Raw genomic sequence first — 25,740 nt, 5'->3', positions numbered from 1 at the left:
GCAATAATTCCTAAAGTCGCCTTGTCTGACATCCCAGAGCTGAACTAACACCCCTCCCAACACAGTCCTTATTGTTTTTAATCCCCCCCCCCCCCCCCCCCCCCGCCCGCCTCCCTCGACTAACCAATTTCCACCACAGTCACCCCTGCCCCCCAGCACTGCCTCACGCTGGCTAATTGAAATTGGCACATTTCATTTAGCCCCGGAGCCGGCTTCATTCCCGTGATGGATGGCCGTCGATGAGTGTAATTGAACTTTGGAGAAAAGAGGAAGGAAGCAAAAGAAGGAGACATCAATTAGCATAACCTGAGTGGCCACTTCATTTATCAGCAGGGGCCGGGGCCGGGGGGGGGGGGGGCTTGGCATGTGATAGAATATAATAGAACAGAAATGATAGAAATCAGTGAGCTTAATGTTAGCTGTCGCAAAGAAATGCAGAATCCAGAGATCACTACTGAGGACTCATTGTCCTTTTGTCTAAGCTACCTTCTGTTCCCTTTTGGCTTCATTCAACCCTCCCTTGGTTTTACAGCAGTCCCCAGCAACTAATTGCCCCTCATTTGTACTAGTGACACAGTATTTTGACCTGTGTTGGTGCTTGTGTCAGCCTGTCGGGTCACAGTGTCGCTCTGCTTTAGTCTGTTTAGCTCTGTGCTAATGACACAATAACACTTGTGTTACTATTTCACCAAGTGAAGCACGTGTCACTGCAGTGTCCAGCTCCCTATACACACTATTTACATGCAACAGCTCATGTGGGATGTAAAATTGAGTGTGTTTCCTACAAAAGAAAGTAACCATTACTTTCCAAACGGACCTTCAGTCTTCACAGCACACGAATCGGACGTTTAGGCATGAAGGCAAGTGTGACAGGTGTACCTAATAAAGTGGCCGGTGAGTGTAGTTTGTCTTCATCTTATAACTAGTACACTTCAATTACAACACAACATATAAGATCACAGTACCTAATGGTTTATCACAGTTTATCTGGTGCAACACTTTGCCTCATTCGGCTGTCTTGCATCCAATTGCTCAACTAATACCTGACAGGAGAAAAAACTCCCTCAAAAACCCTCTCTGGGGAAAGATAGGAGAAATCCATTAAGGACGGCCATTAGCTTCCGTCCCCAGGTGTTAACATTACATCATGACAGGATGTTAATGTGTAGAGTATTAATATGATTTACATGCCTATAATGCATTCACTTCATTTAACATACAAATGTAATATCTAACATCACACAAACTACAATTCTACACTAAACATTGATACATGTAACATACTTCTCACCGCTAGGGGGGCCCTTCTTCTTAAATTCCAAACACAGCGGCACCAAGGTCAAACTGTGCTCTGAACAGCGTGAGTTGATCAGCACGTTGTGACTGAAGGAAAGTAAGAAACGGAAAGCAGCACGAAGGCTATTGATCCAAATGAATTAGCTGGTTTTGTGGAGTCATGAACAGCTGAGATTATCTCATACAACAACTTAACAAGGGCCCTAACGTGAATTCTTTCTTTGCAGTTACAGTTAATCAGTTGAAAAACTACGTGAGACAAAAATGTGCTTTTATCACAATGATGAACTTCATTCATTTCATTCATGTTGACTGCGTACACACACACACACACACACACACACGCAAACACACACACACACACACAAGGCACACAGAGGCGCTTCCGTTGACTCCTGCTGTGTGAGGAGTTGTTTACAAAGCTTCTAGGCAAAACTTCTGCTTCTTCCCTTTGTACATTTCCTTCCTTCCTTCCTTCCTTCCTTCCTTCCTCTTCCCTCTCTCTTCCTGCAGCTAATTAGATCAAGACTTATGGCGGCTGTGTGACAGCATCCTCCGTAGAGCGCCGGGGCAGTATGAATAATTGAGAAGCTATTACAGCCTGAACAGAGCAACGGGGGTCGGCTGACACGGGAAAATACCACAACCCCCCCCCCCCCCCCCCGCCCGCTCATTAATACGAGTCCCGTGTGTCGGCCCGCTAACGGACACCTGGACATCCGCTTTTCTTCCTTTCGTCCCAAACGTCACCAGGAGCCATTTCCTCGACACCGACGTCGTTTTGGACTCGTCTTAAAGACAAACCGAAGGACACTCGGGTCAGGGACGACACAAGCAACCCCCCCGACCCCCCCCACCCCCTCACAGCGTCTCCCCCATGAACCCCCCCAGTGTTATCCACACCACGAGTGTGCTGATAACGCGCTGGTTGTCAAGGGAACGTTGATGTTAATTAACTGTGAACGTGTGCTGGGGGGGGGGGGGGGTTTGATGTTAACGGGCCGTAATGATTCGGTAACATCTAGAACTAACAAACCCGGGTGAGCGCCACGTACGGACAGAGCGTCAGGCCGGTGTCGTTGACCTTTGTCGGGGGGGGGGGGAGGCCTTCGGGGGGAGAAACGGACACCGGAGGCGGCTGAAGGTCACAGCTCACAGAGAGGTTCACTTTCACTTTGAGTCTCCAACTGCAGCGGAGGAACTCAATCCGTGGACGGGGGTCCAACAGCATTAGCGCATCAGTCAGCTGGACTATTAGGTTCCTGCAGAGATATGATGAGGAGGAGCCATGATGGGCTCAAACCTCACCTCCAACCATGCTGAGGGTCAGGAGGAGAAGGAGGAGGAGGAGGAGGAGGAGGAGGAAGAGGATTAAATCTGTGCAAACCCCTTTTCTTCTGAAAATGTTAACATTGAAGTTTTAGTCAAATCTGATTCAATCACACACACATCAGGAGGGACGTTTATTAGCAACAGCTGACATGCCCGTTTTTATCTTTTAAATTATTCATATAGCCGAACTCTACTGGGCTCTCTTTTATTAGTGCGAGCAGACGCAACAAATCCAGCTGGACGCCACGGCGGAGAGCGGCGGGACGTGAATGCTTTATGGGGAGGGAGGTCTCTAGAAACACAAACACACACACACACACACACACACAAACACACACAGGAGTGCTGAAAGAAATCCAATCAGAAAAGGTATTTGCTTTTTGTGATGGAGGGCAGCGCCGAATCGGACTCCAGCCTTTCTCTCTCTCTCTTTTAACTTAAACCTCTTTTCTCTCCTCATTATTACTCTCTCTCTGTCCACCACAGCTTCTCTGTCCCCCCTCTACGTCCCCCCCGTCCGTTTGTCCGTCCCCATCCGCCAGTCTTTCCTCACCCCGCTCAGCAGCTGCTTCCTCTCCCTCAGCCACAGCACACCATTTGGCTGAGTGGTGTTCATTTAACCGGCTCTGGACCGGAGATACAGTGAGGTGTGTGTGTGTGTCTGTGTGTGTGTGTGTGTGTGTGTGTGTGTGTGTGTGTGTGTGTGTGTGTGTGTGTGTGTGTGTAACTAAGGTACCCATGAACCCCGAAGCAGAAACCCAGCCCGAGCAGACGGAGGAACACGTGTGTTCCTGCAAATAAACACTAGAGACTCAAGTGTCTGACGGACAGGTGGGTTTGTGTGTGACGGACAGGTGGGTTTGTGTGTGACGGACAGGTGGGTATGTGTGTGACGGACAGGTGGGTTTGTGTCTTAACGCTCTGCTCGTCTACTTGGGCACAACATGGGAGGATTCCATGAGTCTTTTATTCCCATCACACTCAGGTTAGTTTGCACCTCCTCAGTCAGCCTGTGGTTTCACCTGCAACTTGACAAAATCAATTCATTGAAACTTTTGTTTTTTGATAAGTCATCCGTCGCGGCGATCACCAGGTGTGATCCAAGTGATGCTCACATACACACATCACACAAGGTCAACGACACACTGCTTCACACAGTGGTGTTATAAGTAGATATTCATTTAAACGCTACCTTTTACTGTTGGTATAAACCATCGTTCCTCCACAGAGGAACCCATATTGAGCAGGGGGGACATATTGTGTGAACAACAATCAGCGCGACTCACAACCTCATCGTGACTTCATTAATAATTTGTTCATGTAGATGTTTTCACCGAGGCGAGGAATAAAGCATCACACACGGATATACTCATGAATAATAACTTCCCCTCTGTATTCTGACCGGGTCGACGTCTCGCATCACAGCGGGATGAGCGACAGGCGACGGCAGCACGAGGCGCTGAGAAAGTAGAAAGTAGTACTTCACTTTGGGGTGAAACGCGTGGCGGCGTGACATGCGTGAAGAGGTGCTGGTGATCAGACACCAGCGCCTCTGTCCACAGGAGGCACCAGAAACAACAAAGGAAGTCCCACCAAGTCGCTTTAATCAAGAAAGTGTGAAAGTTTCAGTGAAAGCTTTAGTGAAGATAAGTTGACATCAGCGAAAAGCAGGAGATCTTGAGTCTGTGACTGTTTTTTTTTTGGCTTTTTTGTTTTTTAAATGCTCCGCTGATTGATTAATATCTATATTTATTTGGGATTAAAGAGTATCTGAGTGCATGGAGAGAGGAAAGTATCCGATCCGTGTCCTACAAAGTGCGCTCTGCAGTCATGGGGGAGGCTGCCGTACCTGAAGAAGCCTGCTGCTCACCTGGGAGCGGATCAAAGTAGGCCAACCGGCGCTAGTTGTACCTGACGCTGTAGCTCACCAGGAGGATAATTCCTGCCCTACCGACGGGAGAACTGCTGTGTGAAAACAATTAGTCTCATTTCCGCAGGTTTGATTAACATTCTACCTCGTGTTTAAGCCCCGAGCCCTTAAGGCCGCAGGAGACGGTGCTAATTAAAACATATACCCTCAGTCTTCCATTGCCGGCTAATTAAAACATATAGCACCTTCAATTGTCAAAAATAGCTATTTTAATCATTCAAGCTCTGTGTTGATTGCTGCCTAATTAGAACTTATTACCTTCAGTCGTCATTGCTGGCTAATTAAAACATATACCTTTGTTCTTTATATTCATATTTAGCTGAACTGGTGGGATAGTGATGCTTTTCTTGGCTCTTGTAACCCGGCGCCTCTGAACCTCCTTCTTTTTTTCTCTCAACAAAAAAATTTTAGACTAAAAAAAAGACTTTAAGAAAGGGAAAGTTCGTGCTGAGATGTCAAGAAGAAAAGTGCGGCCCTCAAAGAGTTGGTTTGAATGTAAATGTTTTCTTTTAAAAATTAACTTGAACTAAAAAAATATACATACTTTCATAAGGCGGAAAAGTACAATATATACTGGGCCATAACTAGAGAATAACGGGAAGTATATGTTATGTACAACAATAATAATTCATTTACAGCTGATTAATGAGGAGCCGATAAAACAAAGCAGAACTGTTTTTTATTTCATCAGCTGAGGAAGCATTTACATTTACCTGCACAGGATGAAGACAGGAAAGGAAGATGGATGCCAAGAATCAGTCACACTCAACACTCACTTATAGTGCGATCCAGTTAGGAACAGTATACGCTGACATAATAAAAAATAAAAAAACACCATTATTAGATACAAGAAATAAGTCTTTAGCTCTTCAGCAAACTGGATTGCAGAGGACAACGTGTTTTTTCACCTAAAAGAATCAGCTTTTCCACAACACGGATCATTTCATGATGATTGATTTCAGCTGAACTCATCAGAAGACGCGAGGCCCCTAGAGTTCAAAGGTCAACGGTGTTCACGGCCACGCCACAACGTCAGCAGGGGTCACGGAAGGTCCTTCTACTTACACAAATGCCCCGGGGTAATCTCCACGTACATAAGGACGCCGGGGAGATGTGTCTAGTGCCCCCCCCCCCCCCCTCGCGCCCAAGAACAAGCACGTTGAATTATTCAGTCTCACATGTAGCGCCTCTAATGGTAATTCCGTCCCCGATTCATCATTTCTGTTTGTTTTTCCGGATGAGGGGCTTCACGTCCTCTGTATTGATATCAAATGGCTGAGCGTGGAGGATTATCTCGACTCTTCCAGTCAGCTGGAGGGGCTTTTTAGTTCTGCGACTGTGCTCCTCATTCATCAGCTAATCGCAGGCTGTAGACGTGAGGCGCTCGTTCCAGGACCACAGCGGTGACGCTCGCCCCGAGGCACCGACGCCTCAGACGGCTCAGATCCCTCAGATCCCTCAGATGCCTCAGATCCCTCATACGGACTAAGACGCCTCAGACGCCTCGGACCCCTCAGACCCCTCAGACGGCCTCAGACGCCTCAGACCCCTCAGACGCCTCAGATCCCTCAGACGCCTCAGACCCCTCAGACGCCCCAGATCCCTCAGGCGGCCTCAGACGCCTCAGACGCCTCAGACCCCTCAGACGGCCTCAGACGCCTCAGACCCCTCAGACGCCTCAGATCCTTCAGACGGCCTCAGACCCCTCAGACGCCCCAGATCCCTCAGGCGGCCTCAGACGCCTCAGACGCCTCGGACACCTCGGACCCCTCAGACGCCTCAGACCCTTCAGACCGCCTCAGACCCCTCAGACGCCTCAGACCCTTCAGACCCCTAAGACGCCTCAGATTGACAGTTCTTTTTGTTATGATTATTATGCGTTAAGATTGAATAAAGTACTTAACGATATAACGCATTAAGTGAAGACATAACTTTGCTGACCACATTCTCCTGACAAAGACTTGATAACTTCTCACTACAAAGATGCACCTTTCTCAAAAGTCAACAAATATCTGAAAGCTCATTAGTTTTAATGCAGCTTCTCAGTAACAGGGAGCTCACACCGGCCCTTTGAATATGGCAGATTTATATTTAGAAAGCACCTGGATGGGAAACCTTAAACCCTCTGTGATGCAGATATGTTTATATTTCTTTTTTTTTTTAAGGAATATGCATTTAATTGGGAAAGCACGTTGTTACTTACTGATATTTCTCTGTGGAGAATCCGGCTTTATTCTCCAAGAATGGTGTCCATACACCTCTATGTTTTCCTATTTCAAGACATCTCCATTTTTACCAGCTTCATTTCAGCTATTGTCTCCCCCACCGAGGAGGAGGTCTTCCAGGGCTGTGTGCTGGAACGTCCTCCTGGTCCTCCTTCCATCACCTCCCTCCTTCGTAGAGCACGAGGCGTTCCGGGGATTCGCGCTTCGCCTCGGGAACATTCAAAGACACACCGCGTCCTCGGAGCGGCGCCTCGTGTGCATAAAAGAGGCAATAATTGAATTTAAGCCGCTACGGTTGAATCACTGAATCAGATATTTTGCATTCCGGACATACCTTGCGCACCTCAAGATGTCTCCACAGATACCTGAGGGAGCCTTTAATGCAATGAGGACTCCCAACAGCAGCACAAGTTGCTTGCTAAATGGCGGCTTAACCTTTTTTTTTTTTAGTTTGGTTTCATTAAGGGAACGACATGCTGCCTTTAATAGGGGAATGCATGTTTTTTTTTTACAACTGCATACTTATTCCTTCATTCTTAATTAAAAAGAAGAAAGAAAGTTGAATAAAGTCACTGCTTACTTTGATTAGCAATGACTGGACATCATAAATGGATCGCATGACTCCGCACATCTTTTGTAAAGATACACTTCTGATTCCTTTAAGAAGGTAATTTAAAAAGAAAAAATAACCTGCAGTAATGTGGTTTTCATTTAAGGCGACAATACACCGTTATATAAAAGGTCCTTCTTGTTAATGAGGCTAATTAGCATCGGCCGGTGTGCCTCTTCTAAAATACACCTCTGATGTCCCCTTTAAAAGCCTCCACTGGTAACGGGGTAATTAAAAGCCGGGCCTTTTAGTTACAGACGGCGGAAGGACGAAGGACCAATCAGCGCACGGCGCAGCGAGGCGAATTCTAAACATTCATTCAGAGATGGTGATGGTTTCTGAACCAGTCCGACCGCACTGCATGCTGGAACGTTAAAATTAAACGAAAGCAAGAGCCACGAATCTGTGCTTCAATTATTAGAATTTTAACAAAATACCGTGTCACATTCAGGTCTGACACCCGGTGCTGAAGGAGACAAAAAGGAGTCTGCAAGAGCGCTTTGGTCTTTTTTTTACCCCCCAAAATAAGTTGAATCAAAGCACAGCCCTTTAGTGATGAGTCTCTGTCCCCTTCAAACTTCTCTGTACTGACAATCACAAGTTAAACGTTGGACTGTTTTAATCCTGTCAGGTTGGGACATGGCTGGACCCAAATGCAGAACAGACAGATACAGCCGTCAGGAGGTGAGTGAATAATTTATTAATCAACACGACTGGAGGTGCAGCAGGAGCGGGCGTGAGGAGTGCAGGTGAAGGAGGGGGTCCCGGGTGATGATCTCCTTGACAGTGCGCGGTGTCCGGTGGTCCTCCCACGTGCAGGAACAGACAGGTGTAACTGAAACCAAGGAGGTGAGACAAGAGGTGGGTAACAGGATTTAAACTGACTGAAAAGAGATCTACTTTCGGCTCTCGGCTTGACTGGGTGTTGGTCACTGAGACTCGCGAAGACTGAGGTCGACATACGTGACGTGAGTAACGATCCGACGTCGGCCGGTTTTCAGGCTCTCCCTCTTATCCCCTGGTGATTGTGGCTCCGGTGCAGGTGCGCGATTGCAGAGCTGAGACAGGTGCGTGCGAGGCCAACCTCTCCCAGATCCACCAGAGGGAGACCTAAACCAGCCTTTACCTGGGTCCAGAGGGGGGGACTCTGACAGTACCCCTCCCCCCACGACCGCCACCAGGCGGTCCACCTGGAGCCCCCGGCTTCCGCCGATAAAACTCCCGGATCATGCTGGGGTCCAGGATCAGGCGCCGGGAAACCCAACACCTCTCCTCCGGCCCATAACCCTCCCAGTCTACCAAAAACTGGTAGCCCCTCCCTCGGCGTCTGGAGTCCATAACCCTCTTTACTGTATAGGCTGGGGCCCCGTCAATAATTCGGGGAGGCGGCAGAGGAGGTGGGGGGGGAAGGAGGTGACAAACCGACACCGGTTTAACGCAGGACACATGGAACGCTGGGTGTACCCGAAGGGACCGAGGGAGCTTGAGACGGACCACCGTGGGGTTGATGATGCGTTCGATGGGGAAGGGGCCGATGAACCTTTGCAATAGTTTCTTGGAGTCCGTGCGGAGGGGCAGGTCCTTGGTTGACAGCCATACCTTATCTCCAACAGAGTATGAGGGTGCCGGGGTGCGTCGGCGGTTAGCCTGTTGCTGGTACTGCTCAGAGGCTCTCAGCAAGGATGCCCGGGCGCGGTGCCAGGTCCGATGGCATCGGCGAAACTGCTGCTGTATCGAAGGTACGGCCAGCTCCTTCTCCTGGGACGGGAACAAGGGAGGTTGATAGCCGTAAACACACTGGAATGGGGACATACCTGTCGCTGTGGTGGGAAGCGTGTTGTGGGCGTACTCCGCCCAAGGGATCTGCTCAGACCAGGTGGAGGGTTCAGAGGACGCCAGGCATCGTAGGGTAGACTCCATCTTCTGGTTGGCCCTCTCTGCCTGGCCGTTAGTCTGAGGATGGAATCCGGAAGAGAGGCTGGCAGTAGCTCCGACTGCCGTGCAAAAGGCCCTCCACACTGCTGATGCAAACTGGGGGCCGAGGTCCGAAACAATGTCGGTAGGCAGGCCATGAATACGGAATACCTCCCTCACCATAATGTCCGCTGTCTCTTTGGCCGTTGGGAGCTTGGGCAAGGGCAGGAAATGAGCAAATTTACTAAACCTGTCCACGATCGTTAACACCACCGTGTTACCCCTGGACGGGGGAAGTCCAGTGACAAAGTCCATGGCTAGGTGGGACCAGGGACGATGAGGGATGGGCAATGGCCTCAATAGCCCCATGCTTGGCCGGTTAGAGCCCTTGTTCCGTGCGCACACCGGACAAGCCGCCACGTACATCCGAACGTCCTCCCCCATAGCAGGCCACCAGAACCGCCGTCGCAGAAAGGACATGGTACGTGCAACGCCCGGGTGACAGGTCAGCTTGGAGGCATGGCCCCACTCCAACACTGCCGGTCGCGTCCCCTCGGGGACAAACAGCCTCCCCGGAGGTCCCTTACCCGGGCCCAGGTCCTTCCTAAGGGCTGCCCGAACCGTTCCTTCAATGCCCCATTGGAGAGCTCCCACTACCCGCCTCAATGGCAGGATTGTCTCTGGTGGCGTCCTCCTCATCTCCTCCTCCTTAGAGAAGACCCTGGACAGGGCGTAAGGCTTCCCATTCTGGGATCCGGGTCTGTAAGACAACAAAATCAACAAAATCAAAGCGTCCAAAGAATAGCGCCCACCTAGCCTGTCGGGCATTTAGTCGTTTGGCACTCCGGATATATTCAAGGTTTTTGTGGTCCGTCCACACCACAAACGGTTGGTCCGCCCCCTCCAACCAATGCCTCCACTCCTCCAGGGCCAGTTTCACCGCAAGCAACTCCCTATTGCCGATGTCATAGTTCCTCTCCGCCGGTGACAGCCGATGGGAGAGGAATGCGCAGGGATGGAGCTTGTTGTCCTCCTTGGCTCTCTGGGAGAGTACTGCCCCAGCTCCGACCTCCGATGCGTCGACCTCTACCACGAACTGTAGAGACGGGTCCGGTTGGGCGAGAATGGGTGCCGACGTGAAACGCTCCCTGAGCTCCTGGAAGGCGGACTCTGCCCCAGGAGACCACCGGAACGCTCTGAGATTGGAGGTAAGGTCTGTTAGGGGGGCTGCAATCTGGCTGTAGTTGCGGATGAACCGCCTATAAAAGTTAGAGAACCCTAGAAACCTCTGTAACTCCTTGCGGGAGTTGGGTCTGGGCCACTCCAGGACTGCCTGCACCTTCTGGGGGTCCATTCTTACCTCTCCCTCGGCGATGACATAACCCAGGAAGCTTGTGCACCTGGTGTTAAATTCACACTTCTCCGCTTTCACAAAGAGTCTGTTCTCCAGCAGCCGCTGAAGAACCTGGCGGACGTGCCTCTGGTGTTCCTCCTGATTCTGTGAAAAGACAAGTATGTCGTCCAGGTATACAAAAACAAAGCGACCCAGCATGTCACGTAGGACGTCATTAACTAGGCATTGGAAAACTGCTGGGGCATTAGTTAACCCGAATGGCATAACCAAGTATTCGAAGTGGCCCAGGGGGGTGTTGAACCCTGTGAGCCACTCATCCCCCTCTTGAATGCGGATCAGGTGGTAGGCGTTGCGGAGGTCGAGCTTGGTGAACACAGTGGCACCCTGTAAAGAATCGAACGCAGTGTTCATCAGTGGTAACGGGTACTTGTTTTTGACAGACACGTTATTCAACCCCCGATAGTCGATGCACGGCCTGAGAGTGCCGTCCTTCTTCTTAACAAAGAAGAACCCTGCGCCCAGCGGAGAGGAAGAGGGGCGAATGATTCCAGCTGCCAATGAGTCCCTGATGTAATTCTCCATGGCCTCTCGCTCTGGTCTGGAGATATTGTAGAGTCTTCCCTTGGGTAGGGAGGCCCCGGGCAGCAGTTCAATGTGACAATCGTAAGGCCGATGAGGGGGTAGTGATAGGGCCCGTTGTTTACTAAATACTTCGCCCAGGTCGTGATAAGCGGGTGGTACCAGAGTGAGGTCGGGACCAGGCGTCAAACTCCCCCGCTGGGCACCCTGGGGACGGGCAGACTGTAAACAATTAGCCAGACAGAAATCACTCCAACTCAGAATACAGCTGGTGGACCAGTCAACTGAAGGATTGTGCTTTGCTAACCAGGGGTAGCCCAGCACAACCGGTACCAGAGGGGACTTAAACACAAGAAAACTGATCTGCTCAAAATGGTTACCTGAGATTTGCAGCTGGACCGGCTCCGTCCTGTCCCTGATTCTGGCCAGTAGTCTGCCATCTAGGGAGTTAGCCTCAATAACCTCCTCTAACGGAATTCTACGGAGTCCTAATCGGTCTACAAGTTTATGGTCCATAAAATTGTCATCGGCCCCGGAGTCTATGAGTCCCTCCACTGCCATTGCTGCAGTGCCGTTGCTGACTGAAATCTTCAGCGGAGTCCGTGATGTGTGGGGGGAGGGGCATAGACTCTCGCTCGCTAGAATCCTCCTTACTTCTAGTGAGCGGGGCCGTTTCCCCCCTTTAATGGGCAACGAGAGCGAAAGTGACCCGACCTGCCACAATATAGACAGCTGTTAGTTGTTCGTCTGCGCAGAAGCTCCGCCTCCGAAATCTGGTAACGGCCCAGTTGCATGGGTTTGGGGTCTGTAACCGTCTCAGGAGTGTCGACTCTGGCGCACGGCGCTCCCCTTGGTGCCGAGCCGTGCTCACGCCTCCGCTCCCTATTACGGTTATTAATCCGTGTGGTGAGACAGATCAGCTCCTCCAGTCCCTGTGGCTCCGGGTAGGAGAGTAGACTGTCCTTAATGCCCTCATTTAGTCCGTTGTAAAACACCCCCTGTAGTGCCTCCTCATCCCAACCACTCTCCGCAGCTAGGATACGGAACTCTATGCTGTAATCGGCGACACTGCGTGTCCCTTGCCGCAGTGATAATAATCGCTTTGAAGCGTCTTTTCCCCGAACGGGGTGATCGAATATCTTCCGCATCTCCGCGGTAAATAACTCACATGACTGGGCGAGTGCGCCCTTCTTCTCCCACACGGCAGATGCCCATTCCAAAGCCTCTCCGAGCAGTAATCCGATGATGTAGGAGATCTTGGCTCGCTCGCTCCGGTAGGAGCGGGGCTGTTGCTCGAACACAAGTCCCACCTGTATCAGAAACGAGCGGCACCGGCCGCTGTGTCCGTCATATCTCTCCGGCGTGGGGACCTGGGGCTCGTGGTCTGGCATGGACATGACCACAGAAACGGGTTCAGGCGGGCTCTGAACCGGAGGCTGGGGTGGTGCGCTGAGGTGCGCCTGGATCGCGGCGATACTGTTAGACAGGGAGTCCAGGCTGGCCATTATTCCCTGCAGGGAGGACTGGTGCTGCCCCAACATGGCTCCTTGGGACGAGATCGCCTGACGTACCGTGTCGAAGTTTGCTGGGTCCATTGAAGGTCGGATCGTTCTGTCAGGTTGGGACATGGCTGGACCCAAATGCAGAACAGACAGATACAGCCGTCAGGAGGTGAGTGAATAATTTATTAATCAACACGACTGGAGGTGAGGCAGGAGCGGGCGTGAGGAGTGCAGGTGAAGGAGGGGGTCCCGGGTGATGATCTCCTTGACAGTGCGCGGTGTCCGGTGGTCCTCCCACGTGCAGGAACAGACAGGTGTAACTGAAACCAAGGAGGTGAGACAAGAGGTGGGTAACAGGATTTAAACTGACTGAAAAGAGATCTACTTTCGGCTCTCGGCTTGACTGGGTGTTGGTCACTGAGACTCGCGAAGACTGAGGTCGACATACGTGACGTGAGTAACGATCCGACGTCGGCCGGTTGTCAGGCTCTCCCTCTTATCCCCTGGTGATTGTGGCTCCGGTGCAGGTGCGCGATTGCAGAGCTGAGACAGGTGCGTGCGAGGCCAACCTCTCCCAGATCCACCAGAGGGAGACCTAAACCAGCCTATACCTGGGTCCAGAGGGGGGGACTCTGACAAATCCGAGCCATCGGTTTTCCTCTTTTAGAGAATAGGCCCCCATGTTGGGTGTCTTTTTCTTCCTGTCTTTGCAGGGACACACACTCACAACACACAGATGTTGCTCACATGTCCCACATATCGCTGACGGATAACACACACACACACACACACAAACAGGTTTTTAATTTTTATTTTATTCCTACCCCATCTCTCATGGTGTCTCGTCTCTTGGTGATTTCCAGCACTGTCCCATCTGGACAAACCAGGAAACATCAAACAGAGACATACATCTGGCCTCGTCATCGTGACATCTGTAGCGTGTGTGTGTTCTGTCAGTAGTGATGCATGTGTTGGATATATCACGTTGTGAAATAAAACATTAGGCACAGGCAAATAAACACAGACCACATGATGTGAACACGCTAATCGGAATCAGGGGGGGGGGGGGAAAGTTCAGCAAGAAAACATGTTTTGCCTCGACGGCCATGAATCCTGAATCCAGGTGTTGCAGGTGAGACGCCGTGTGGTCGTGAGCCTTCAGCCCCGTCGGCCCCCTCACCTTTGTTTTCTTACCTCACACCCCCCCCCCACGAATCCATGGTTCAACTCCAGAGCGCAACTTCAGATTGATGTGGTGCTCGTGAGGGACGCAGGATCATTTGTCTGTTCACGGGGGGGCGGGGTGGGGTGCGGGGGGGGGGTTCTGTCAGAATACCAGCATGAAAATCCTCCCCCACGTTGACTGGTTGGTTTTGAACTGTGGCCCCTCCCGAGCTGCCGTCTGTCGGATGCTCGCTGGGAGAGAGTGACAGTGTGTCAAGTGTTGAAAACTTTGAGGGAGGGGGGGGGGGGGGGGGATCTAACTCTAAACTCCAGAAACAAGGCCAGATCGCGCAGATTAAAAACCTTTGCAATCGCGTTTCAGAACACGACATCTGACGTTTTTTTACAACTGTGTTTAAAAGCAGGAGTCGACCGCACGATGTAGGACCAATAATCTGAATACCAGGTGCATCTGTGGTGCATATCTGCACTACTTCTCCCCGAGGGGGGGGGGGGGGGGGGGGGGGGGCTCAGGCCTGAGATGTCCGACAACAATCTGTGGCAGCAGAGAAGATGTGGAGGGAGACTAGAAAGGAGCCCTGGGGGGGGCTGGCTGAGGAGGATGAGAACATTCTGCTGGACTGGAGCTGATCCACCTGCTGCTCAAGGCACTCGATTAGCACCGCGTGACCAAATAAAGACGCCTGACACCACCATCTGCTGCAAAAGGATTCTGATTTTTACCGTTTTAATTTAGTTCTACGGGCCATAAATTCACTCTCCTTTTAGCTCGGCTTTTTCTAAATACTCCCCATAGATAGATGATAGAATGGTACGACTGTAACATCCAAAAATCCTTAACAACACATACTTTACACAAACTGCAGCACAAACCAGCCTGCCCTCGGAAATAGAGGCGCAAGAAATGAAAATCCAAAATATGAAGTAAAAACGCATTGATAAAAACACCATTTCAGTTCTAATCGTAAAGGGGAACAGAGTGAAACCAACAGACCTCAAACCATAACGCGTAAAACTGAATGAATATCGAGTAGAAACACATGAAAAATACCTTCATTAACCGTCTCTGAGTGTAAATCCTGGAACAAAAGAGTCAACTGGGAAGGCTCCGGTCCATCAGTCACTGCTGCACCCCCCCCCCCCCCAGTGCACCACCAGGCGGATTCATTTCCTCACATTAAGGCTTTATGTTAAAGAAACAGTGTGTTCAATCAACTCTGTGGGAGTTGTAGTGTTACGCGAGACGTGCTCATCGCTCGTTTGTGGACCAGAAGGACACGGAGGAGGAGTCAGGAGCAGCGTGTGAAGCGAGGAGAGCGTCACGTCTCACAGAGAGTTTTTAAACACACTACATGTTTCCATGTTGGGTTTCCTTTTTGTATCATCCCAGAGGTCGAGAAAACCTCTCTCTTCGTTTCTAGACCTCCATGAGCTTTAACAACTCATCAACCACTGAGTGTTAACACCTCCAATAATGCAACTTGAAAGCATCAACGTGTCCTTGTTGCCCAAAGAATTTCCGTGAGGCCCAAATATAAGAAACATTGCTCCATTAAAAGTTTTACAGTGCAGTTGTACCTGAGCGTGGCTGCAACTTCCTGTTTGTTTATGATTGGACGAATCGTAATTAGCTGCTAAACAGCATCCTGAAAAACCTGAAACCATGTTGGAGTAATTGTTAATGTGATTTATGTTCAATGCTTTGTAATAAACAAGATTAATGCCTGGGGTGGAGGATTAAATCTCCCCCAGCAGCAACGCATTCCAGCTGCACTCTCACACAAACAACACACAACCAATGCAGCAAAAACAACAAAGCAGGCAAAGGCAGGTAAAAACACAACGTGGTGATGACACAGGGTCAATTCATGCTATTTTGAGCTTCGTGTCTGAATAGTTTATTACAGCTACACTTCATTGAGACGTAATAAATAATCAGAAAGTCGCTTTTTTCCACCTTATTGTGAATTTTGTAAAACAAATCCGGCGGCTGGAAGGTGGCTCAAACTGTGAAGTGGGGAATGATGTGGTGACATTTTCAGAGTACTTGTGGGGGGGGGGGGGGGGACTTATTCGCCCTTCTCAGCCATAAGTTGCATAAGGTGACCTTTTGTTTTTGGCAGAGGGCCGCGTTGGTCGCTCCACTAATAACGAGAGCTGTCGGCGCCGCTCCTCCGATGGCGCCCGTCTCTCTGAGCTCGCCGCTGGAATCCGAGCCTCAGAAATTAATCTGGAATTTTTTTGCCACAACGAGCTTAGCGGGCATTACACATGCAAACAAAAGCCTGATATTAAAAACGCGGCTCTGCGGCGGGAGGAAAACACTGTTTTCATTTTCTGATTCATGCATTGGATTAATCATTTAAATCTGGAGTGAGTTTTTATGACACTCTGAACAGGGGGATATTTCATGATGGTCACGTCTTCCTGAGGTGACCATGTGACGCGTAGAGAATGGCGCCATTTGCTGAGCCCACTGGAATCTGCACGTTATCACTCGAACAAGCACTTTAGGGGGTGCGGGGGGGGGGTGGATTTATGGAAGATTTCTATCGACATAAAGTGGGCACAATTGATGTGAAGGTTACATGCCTCCATCATAAAGTGGAATATTTCATCATTCCCGGGGGGGGGGGGGGGAAAGACGCCATCATCGCCGCGTTAAGTCGTTAAAGATGCTACCGTCGGTCTCAGAGACTTTTCAAGGCCGGGACATCACTTACGTGGAGGGGAGAAAATGAGTCAGGCGGCCCAGTAGCTGGAAGTACCGTCAGGGCTGAGCAGGGCCTCGTGTCCCAGTCTGGAAAATCATCAGAAATGCCCCCCCCCCCCCCAAAAAAAAAACGTTGTAGCGTTATAGTAAGTAAGCAGTAACATACATGAATATTTCCCCCCTTTAAAAACATGAAAGCACGAGTAGCTCATGTATCACTTTCAGGACGTTCCTTTCATAAAGGCACCATCGTCGCTGCGAGGGACCTCGAACCCTTCGCTAAACAGCCTGAGGAAACATTTTGCATTTCGGGTGCATCCAGTCTTTTTTTTTTTTTTTTTTTTTTCTCTCCACATTCCCATTTGTGCTGATGAATTGTGACCAAAACCAAATTTTAATGAGTAGCCTACAAGAATCAGCTTTGTTCCGCTTGACAAATGGTCTCCTTCCCGCGCGATCCGCACACGGTGAGGTCTGTAAACATGGCGGCTCATGACTTAGTCATGAAATGAAACACAACAGGAAATTGAAGCTGAAGAATGCCCCGCTCTGAACTAGATTACAATAAGACGGAGTGTGTGTGTGTGTGCGTGTGTGTGTGTGCGAGCTTAACTATGTGCATAAATGTATGTGCTTTTGCAGATTAGGTCTTGGTGCTAATGCATTTATAACCATTAGCACGTACCTCCATCGATCACCGCCGGCATATGCAAGATTAACGTCACAAACGCGCGTGTGTGTGTGTGTGTGTGTGTGTGTGTGTGTGTGTGTGTGTGTGTTAATGAATGTTCTAAGGATTTGTGCTTAGGGAAGTGTAAGTGAGGGAGAAAGAAGAAACACTTCTCCATTAACAGCATCCCCCCCCCCCACCTTTCCAAATCGATCAGTTTGGTTGTTCATTAGTTGTTGTGCTGCCTTTACACTGCTGGTTGTGTTAATGTTTGACATCAAACACAACCAGGCCTATGAGACGTATGCAACGTCTCTACGTCCCGCCTTCTGGCAAGTTCCATTGGACCTCTCTGCCGAGATGTTTGCTGAGACCTGCCATTCACAGGAGATCCGATTTGAAATAATTAGCAGCCTGTTGGTGGTGCATTCTGGGACTTCCATTTAGCTCCTCCCACTTGAGCTCCCAGGTTGTTGTTTTTTAAATCCAGGGAGGTCACGCCCGTCTTTCCAGCCTGTTGTTGCTCTCCAAAGGGTAGAAGGATGACTAGGCGTGTGACATCTCCATGCAGAATGGAACCTTTGTTAAGAGCCTCTTGTATGAGTGGGACATGGCAGCTGATGTCCACTCAGACATCACACTGTAAATCCCGCCTGTAGAAGGAAAACAACACACTCTTCTCATTCTCAAAAAAAGGAAAAACGAATCACTGCTGCTATGCAATGTCCAATCAACGATCCACTAAAAAAATGTGTTTTGCAGTAAAATGACAGACAAAGCGAAGGCCACGCGGCGGCCGAACCAACCCTCACTTGTCAGTTCTTTTGATGTCCCTCGGCAAACACTTCCACATCACCCGACTTCTTTAATGTCAAGAGCCTGAAGCCAGAAAGATCTGCAGAGAGAGTCTGTGTGAAGTGAACAAACGGGGCCGGATGTCAGCAGGGACCTTAATCTGCTTTCAGTCACTTGTTTTCTATTGAATTTCTTCGGATTGTTCCATTTAGTTGTTGAACACTTACTGCTCGTTGTGTTGATTTGTTCTTGTTAGATTCATTTGTTCATATATAGAGAGAGCAGAACTTTTCTTTTCAAAGTCACATTTGCACACACAGACAATAAGTTATTGTTTTGGGTGGATAACATTGAGTAAATTTAAAACTTTTACTTAAAATAAAACCAGATTTGTTTGTATTTTAGTTCATCTAAAGGCCACTGTTATATATTCATATGGGGTGTTTGTTTGCATCTGACTCAAATACTTGAATTTACCTCTTTTGAACCCTAAAGAAAAAAAGGAAAAAAAAATGTCAGACATACGTTTCTGGTTGTCCACATTTCCAACTTCTTACTGAATAGTTTTTTCTTAATTAGCATTCTTGTGGGTTAAACTTCTAAATTGCAACGTGAACAGCTATTGAGCGTATTGACGGTTTATTGAGCAACTCGCCGTTTTCATCCTCCTTATTATCCTTCAATCCTTTCCTCTCCCATGAGGAGCATCACATGGTAGATCACCTCACTAAGAGAAAACAAAAGTCTTTGAGTCTTCTCCATCAGCCGTACAATCCCCCCCCCCCCCCCAGGGGAATAACCCCCCCGAGGGATGGATAGAGAGGTGTGCCGAGGAAATGAGAGTAGGTAGAGTAGGAGAGTAGAGAGAAGGTACGGGGGAAAGGACGCACGGAGGCAGAGAAATGGAGTGAGGAAGCTGAGGGCATCTGTAGAGGTAATCCTTAAGATTCACTCCATCACGGATGTATGGACGGGAGAGCGGACTGAGGTCAGAGGCTGAATGGGGGATGGCGTAATAGATGAGTAGAGGTGGACTCATGAGGTCACACAGGAATGGGAATAAAGTGAACGATAGGTGATAGAGGGGGGGGGGGGGGGGGGATTAAACAGTGCTTTAGAGACATGGATGAGGGCCAGAAGTGTTTTGCGTCTTGATGCCTGTGATACGTTCTCGTTGGGTCGAGACGACTCCTCCGGGCTGGCAGGCTTTTCTGTCTCATTTACTCGCTTTTGGAAGTCGGCCATCTTTGGCCAATTAGACGGCTCTCTCGGTTTGGCCGCCGATGGGATTCCCATCGGAGGGAAAATCCCCACATGAAAGGGGGGGGAGATTAGCGGGAGGAGGAGAGGCTGTGTGCACCGTGTGTGTGTGTGTGTGTGTGTGTGTGTGTGGACGGTGGTTTTAGTGAAAGACGTCTGTACCATGAGCGAGGAGCGATTCTTCACTCATTGTCGCATGTTTTGTCATCTGTGTGTTTGTGTGTGTGTGTGTGTGTAGGGGGAGGAGGGGGTAGCAGGTGAAGGATAAGGTTGGTGCAACACTTAAGTTGAAAAGTGCATAATTGGACAAGGTTCCCGCAGAGAAGCAGCAACAACCCCCCCAAGAAGACATTTATTTAGCCGTTGACCTTGGGGGGGAGGAGGGGGGGGGGGGGGTGCGGCGACGGCTTGGAGAGGCGGAAACAACATGATAAGAGCTTTTTATTCAGATAAGCCTCCCTCTTGCTCCCTGTCCCTCTCTCCCACTCTGCATAATGTTGTAAAGTGCTACTAGGTGATTTTTCAGCACTCCAAATGGAATAATAACGCTGCCTTGAGTTTTTCGGTGAAAAACACCCCTAATTACCGCCAACCTTGCAGCGCGATAAAAAGGGCACACTACTTACGCTGACTGCTTTCCTATTGAACAGCTCTTGACTTACAACAATCTCATGCATGAATCTGCATTCTTATTTGTTTGGAAAGAATTTATTTGTCAGTTTATTGTTTGTTTTTTTTAAAAAAGGACACGCATTTTCTCTCTTTTATCTCCAATACTCCACAAAAACGTATTTTCAAAGTCAAAACGTAGAAAGTTTGACACGAGCATTATGTTGAGTTGTGAAGGTCCTTTTTTTTCCGTAAAGCATTCAGAGACGAGGGGCCGTCGCGCTCGTTGTCATTGAGCATCAACGGGGATGCGTCGCCATCCCTTCAGGGACCGTGGTTGCAGTCCGTAAACTCCCTGTCTCATCTTCCTCATCCTCATCTTCTTCGTGCTGCCTGGGACCATCACACTGCGAAAGGTCCCGAAACGATTCTCAGCCCCCACCCCCCCCTCAGCGCCTCAAGTTTACACTGGACAACACGTTCCCGTTAATTCCTGGTTCTACACTAAAACCACGAGGTAAAAGCTGCACTTTGTATCCATTTTTCCTTTCATTTTGTAACTTTGGCTTGGAAGTGGCTTTTATGCAACGATCCCACGTTAAATTGCACTTTGCTCGTCGGTTGAAAGTGAGTCGAACTAACTGCTTGAGATAATTTGCTCCTAGCTCGCCACCCACTGGCTTGCTTCCACTTCCTCCTCTCTCCCTCCCTGCATGTCTCAACATCCATCTTTTCTCTGCGCCCGCTGTCTCTCTGGGTAATAATAACCTACCACACTGGGCTCATTACGGCATCAGAGCAGGGCTCCGTGAAAACACTGATCACTGCGTCGGGGAGCCCAGCACTCAGCTTTGATCCCTCCTAACACTTGCATGAAAAGAAACAGCTGAGGAAAAACAAGAAAGGAAATTTGTGCTGTCTTTGAACGGGACAAAGAAGCCCGACCAATTTGCCAATCTGAACGGGGGCCGCTGCCTTTCAGGGTTGTTCGTGATCTTTCCCCTCTGTTCCTCGGGAACCTTTTGCTTTATTCTGCTTGTGCTCCGATTACTGTCTCAGCGACTCCAAGAGGTCAGCTTCGTTCAGGCAAAAAGGCATCGTTTAAGTGTATAATAGAGGACACACGCGCGCGCTACGGGATGCCAAAAGTGACACCTATTAAGGGAGAAGTCTCTCTATTCAAAAACTACAGTGCATGTTGCACGCACACAGCGGCATGTGCCACATTTGAACAAACACCATCCAACCACCAGCATCAGAGAGGACGGACAGAACATCTCGAAGGATGGTCTCTCGCGTCTCTTTCTTCCCTCTCTCGGTGAGTCCTATGGAGGTCCTTGATGTTAAAGAGCAGCCATATTGAAATTCAGTCTGAGGGTTGCAATCATCACAGTGAAATGAGTGCCAGTGTTTGGTGTCCACGCGCACAGGAAACTAATTGGCATCAGAACAAGACACCCGGGGACGGACATAATGACGGACTCACATCTAGCAGGAGCTCAAAGGCAAAGCGTTAACTCGTTTTAACCCGCGCGTAAAGACCAAAGATAGACAGAGAAGACGAGAGTCAAGCTGAGGGAGCTCTTCGTCTCCGTGTCTGACCTCCAGTTCTATAAAAGCACAGAGTTGGGGGCGTTTTTATCCAGCAGTGATGGCTTCCCGGTGATCAGAGACCACCACAGAGGAAAAGCTTGGAGTTATGGCTTGTTCCTTCTTCTCTCCTGTGGGGCCAGACGTTGGTCAAATACAGAGTGGAGAAGGGCTGTCAACTATATAATCTACTTTTTATGTGTTCCACATCACCGGTTGGTTAAGGGGCTGCTGTTATGTGACCCTAAATACCCCGCTGTATGGGCCATAGTTTACTAAATGAACATCATGCTGGATTGAAGAAGAATTGAGACAATCACCTTCTCACAAAGGGTTAGTTGGGGAAAGTAAAAGCACGAAGGAGCTGCTGATCCACTTTGGAGGTGCACGGTTGAAAAGAGGGTCGTTTTATGCGTCGTTACCGTGAGCCGCTCTGCGTCGCGGCATCAGTTCGGCAGCTAAAACGTCAAATTTAAATGTCTGCAGCAAAAAGAAACGATTGCCCGGGTGACTCGCCATCTCGGCGTCTGCGTTATTATTACACCGCCGCGGCGGCGGCGTTCTATTATGCATGAGAGTGATTATGCGTTTGCAGATTACAAGCTGACCCCAATGCCTTTGCTTTACCTGAAGTGTAATTTAGAGCCGGGAGAGACGTATCTAATGTTTGCACCATCAATCTCTTTGATGTCGAGGGACCGAATGCAGTAGAACAGAATGGAATGGGTCGGCTCTTAATGACGTCCTGATATCACTTTAAAACAGAATGGGACAACAGTATGATGAAAATGCTTATTTCCCTCGCTGACAACAAAACCAGTACAAATGGTCTCACACACGCACACTGCTCCGGTGGAAATGGAGTTGGTACGTGTGCGCACGCTGCAGCACGATGCACGTCGAAGCCAATGTTAAGGGAATGGATTCCGACTGACTGAGGGTGCCAATTGGATGAGGCTGGGTGAAAATGACCCGGCTCTCTCTGAGCACGCTAATATTTCTGGTCCTCATTGCCTCTGAAAAGGGGCATGTGGCACAATGGCGCTGGTTTGGATCTCTTGTTTGTTGGTGGGAAAAGTTTACTTCTGCTCTAGTTTGCTGCCCACTTGCCACGTCAGTTGGAGAAACTGAGATTCTGTGTTTTGGGTCCGGACCTTTTAGTTCCTCGTCTCATTTGGTCTTTGCAGGCCTCGAAATCGGTAGATATCCCAAACGTTTCCCTCACACAATCATGAGTGAGCAAGGACAAAGACGGCCAAAGCCTAAACGGGGAGGGAGGTGGGTTCAAAAACTCACATTTCAGAAGCAACACAAGCAACAGTTCTGTGTGAAAGACGGACGAAAACACCATAAGCCTGTTATGAGCAGATATTGCGTTTTTACTTTTAAGAAATCATCCTTGGATGAGTATATGTACTAACGTGACCCGGCTACGTTTAGATTAGCCAGTAAGGCTAGCCAGGAAGCTACCGTAAAACATATCATGTGCCTTCAAGCTGCAGCCCTAGATGGTGCTGATGGAAGGTCTGCACACTAAATGGTATGCAGCAGGATTACAACATACACCGCCTTGCTTTTCCTGCAATTACACCTGATGATGTTCATTCATTCCGCAGTCATCGGGTCAATTGACATTTCACCACGTTTGCCACATTGTTTGTGTGTGTTGTTTATCTGTAGTTTGCCTTCATTGGCAAACGGACACATGAATCCCACTTAAATGCAGTATTTTTCAGATGACCCTTCTTCTTCCACGATTTCTCTCCCCTTAATTCTACCACAACGTTACACAGTTGTTTTATTTTCATTTCTAAAAGTATGGTCCACAAGGTTTTTTTCCCCTCCTCGTTTGCACTTTTTCCACTTAAGACTCGAAGCAGCAGTTTCAAAGATCTTGTCTACGAGACGAGAGAGAAAGAGAGAGAGAGAGAGAGAGAGAGAGAGAGAGATCAAAGGTCTCTTTGTCTGCTCCAGCTTCAAACAGTGTTGACCGAACACGGCTGGGTTAGAATGTCGATCAGATCACGAATAGACGGCAGCGGTGCAAAACACAAACTTCTGTAGCGATTCAATGCAAACATGTGCTTCTGGTTCTAAAAAGTCCCTCTGCAGATCTAAGTATTACACAACAGGAAGCGCCACTGTGTACTCAAAGCTGTCGCCTTGAATGACGGCCCTTTGCCGCCTTGCTCTTTTAGACGCATCATACGTTGCTGGTGGAGGAAGCCACCTGTCAATCGACAGGAGGCCCCGCCTCCTACACCTGAACGCTTTCACATACACTCACAATACACTTGTGTAGAGATCGGTTTATCTATACACTCTTTATTTATTCATTCATTCATTCATTCATATATATATATATATATATATATATATATATATATATATTACATTGATATAATACTTCATATTCTTTTATATTTTATTGTATATTTTATTGTAAATTGAATGCCATATTTCCTCATTTGTCTTGTTTTCCAATGTCATGCACCACCCGCCATGTCAAATTCCTTAACTAAATGTTCCTGAAGAACATTCTGCTTCATGACAACTGACGTTGCTCTTCGGCATCGGTCGGAGCTACTTGTCCTACGTGTGTTGAGATTGAGTCGTGGTTATAGCTGCTTATTTTCCCATACCAATGAACTGTTGTTAATGTGTAAACTTAAGGGTGAGGGCACCTCGTACCAAAATTTCCGGCAATTCTGAAGTCGGTAGAAAAGTCTATAAGTAATTATTCATTTTTATTTATAACGCACTCTTCATCATCAGATCTCAGAGTGCGACAGAGCCAGCAAAACATGGGTAAAGCAAAAGAAAAAGCTAGTAAAAAGAAATGTGCAGGAGATGTTTCAGGTATCTTCTTGTGGGTAAAATATTGCCATGAGGTTATACTTATCACCAGGAATCTATGTAGCAGAGTGAGGAGATTCTACAATCTGATCAGTACGTGTGAAGCTGAAGATAAAAACCGTCCAGCTAATATTGCTATCTGTGTTGGTGCTATAACAGGATTTGGTGCACAAAGTACTTTTTCTATTAAGAAGCCAACATTCCCCAAGAATTCTCAAGCGGAGACATATGGGCTTTTGTGGAGTCTTTCCAGGTCCTCTGTGGCAGCGCCATGTTGTCAGGATGGCCTTGTCCAACGTAGCCCCCCCCCCCCCCCCCCCGTCTCCCAGCTAATCGTCAGGGACAGCCCGGTAATTCGGCAGGTAATAGGGGAGCAGCCCGCTCCTGATGTATTCCTACCCAGGAAATGAGACTTTGCCACCACAATGACAAGATGACTGACAGCTAGATTAGAGAGGAGGGAGGACGGGAGACACACACACAGGCCGAGAGACGTAGAGAAAGACACAAAGAAAAAGAGACAGATGGACACAGAGACAGACAGTTGGGGGGTATGAAAACACAATTGAGAGGAACATTTTGCAGAATAGCAAAATAAAAATATGAGTCCAAGAGAGAAGCCAAAAGAGATGACGGCAGCGAGCCGCGGGAGGCGTTGCCAGGAGAAAAATCGGTTAGTTACAAATACCATTGTTTTAAGTGAGGATTACATTCCTGGGCATTTATTCTGGAGATAATACTAAGATAAGTCAAAAATAAATTGTGACGGGACACCAGTCACAAGAATAAAGACACATTTGATGGAGAGGTGTTCAAGGGCTCAAAGTTCCTGTTTCTAAATAAGAATTTATTTCCGTAATATATCACTTAATGCGTCTAATCACCACTGAAAAATGTAACTGGAATAAAAAGGTTTACTTATTAAACAGGCATTCCACTTCAATTATTCGTTTTATTCTAGTAAATAATACCTCCTCCATCTTTAGACAGTCATTGAGTAATTCTGGATGCTCTAAATCCGCCTCGGTTCTGGTGCAGGCTCATCCCACCGTTGAAAAGACGCTCCGCTGCAGCTCATATTCTCTCCGCTGCTAATGAGGCACTTGTTTGGAACCGGTGGTAAAGCCACTTTCATAAGAGGCTTTGAGCAAACGTGTTTATTCCTTCTTAATCTCTGCACTGACAGTCCCAGAGAAGCTAAACGCCATTCAGAGAGTTTTACTCCAGCCGACCAAGGTAAGGCCATTAATGCTCCGACATCACATGAGTCACCCAGGAGACAACAACACGTCGCTGGTAGTTCAATTTCACATTAAGACC

This window comes from Pungitius pungitius, chromosome 13 (genome assembly GCF_949316345.1).
Source record: "Pungitius pungitius chromosome 13, fPunPun2.1, whole genome shotgun sequence".
Lineage (NCBI taxonomy): Eukaryota > Metazoa > Chordata > Actinopteri > Perciformes > Gasterosteidae > Pungitius > Pungitius pungitius.
Note: the sequence above shows the minus strand (reverse complement) of the source record.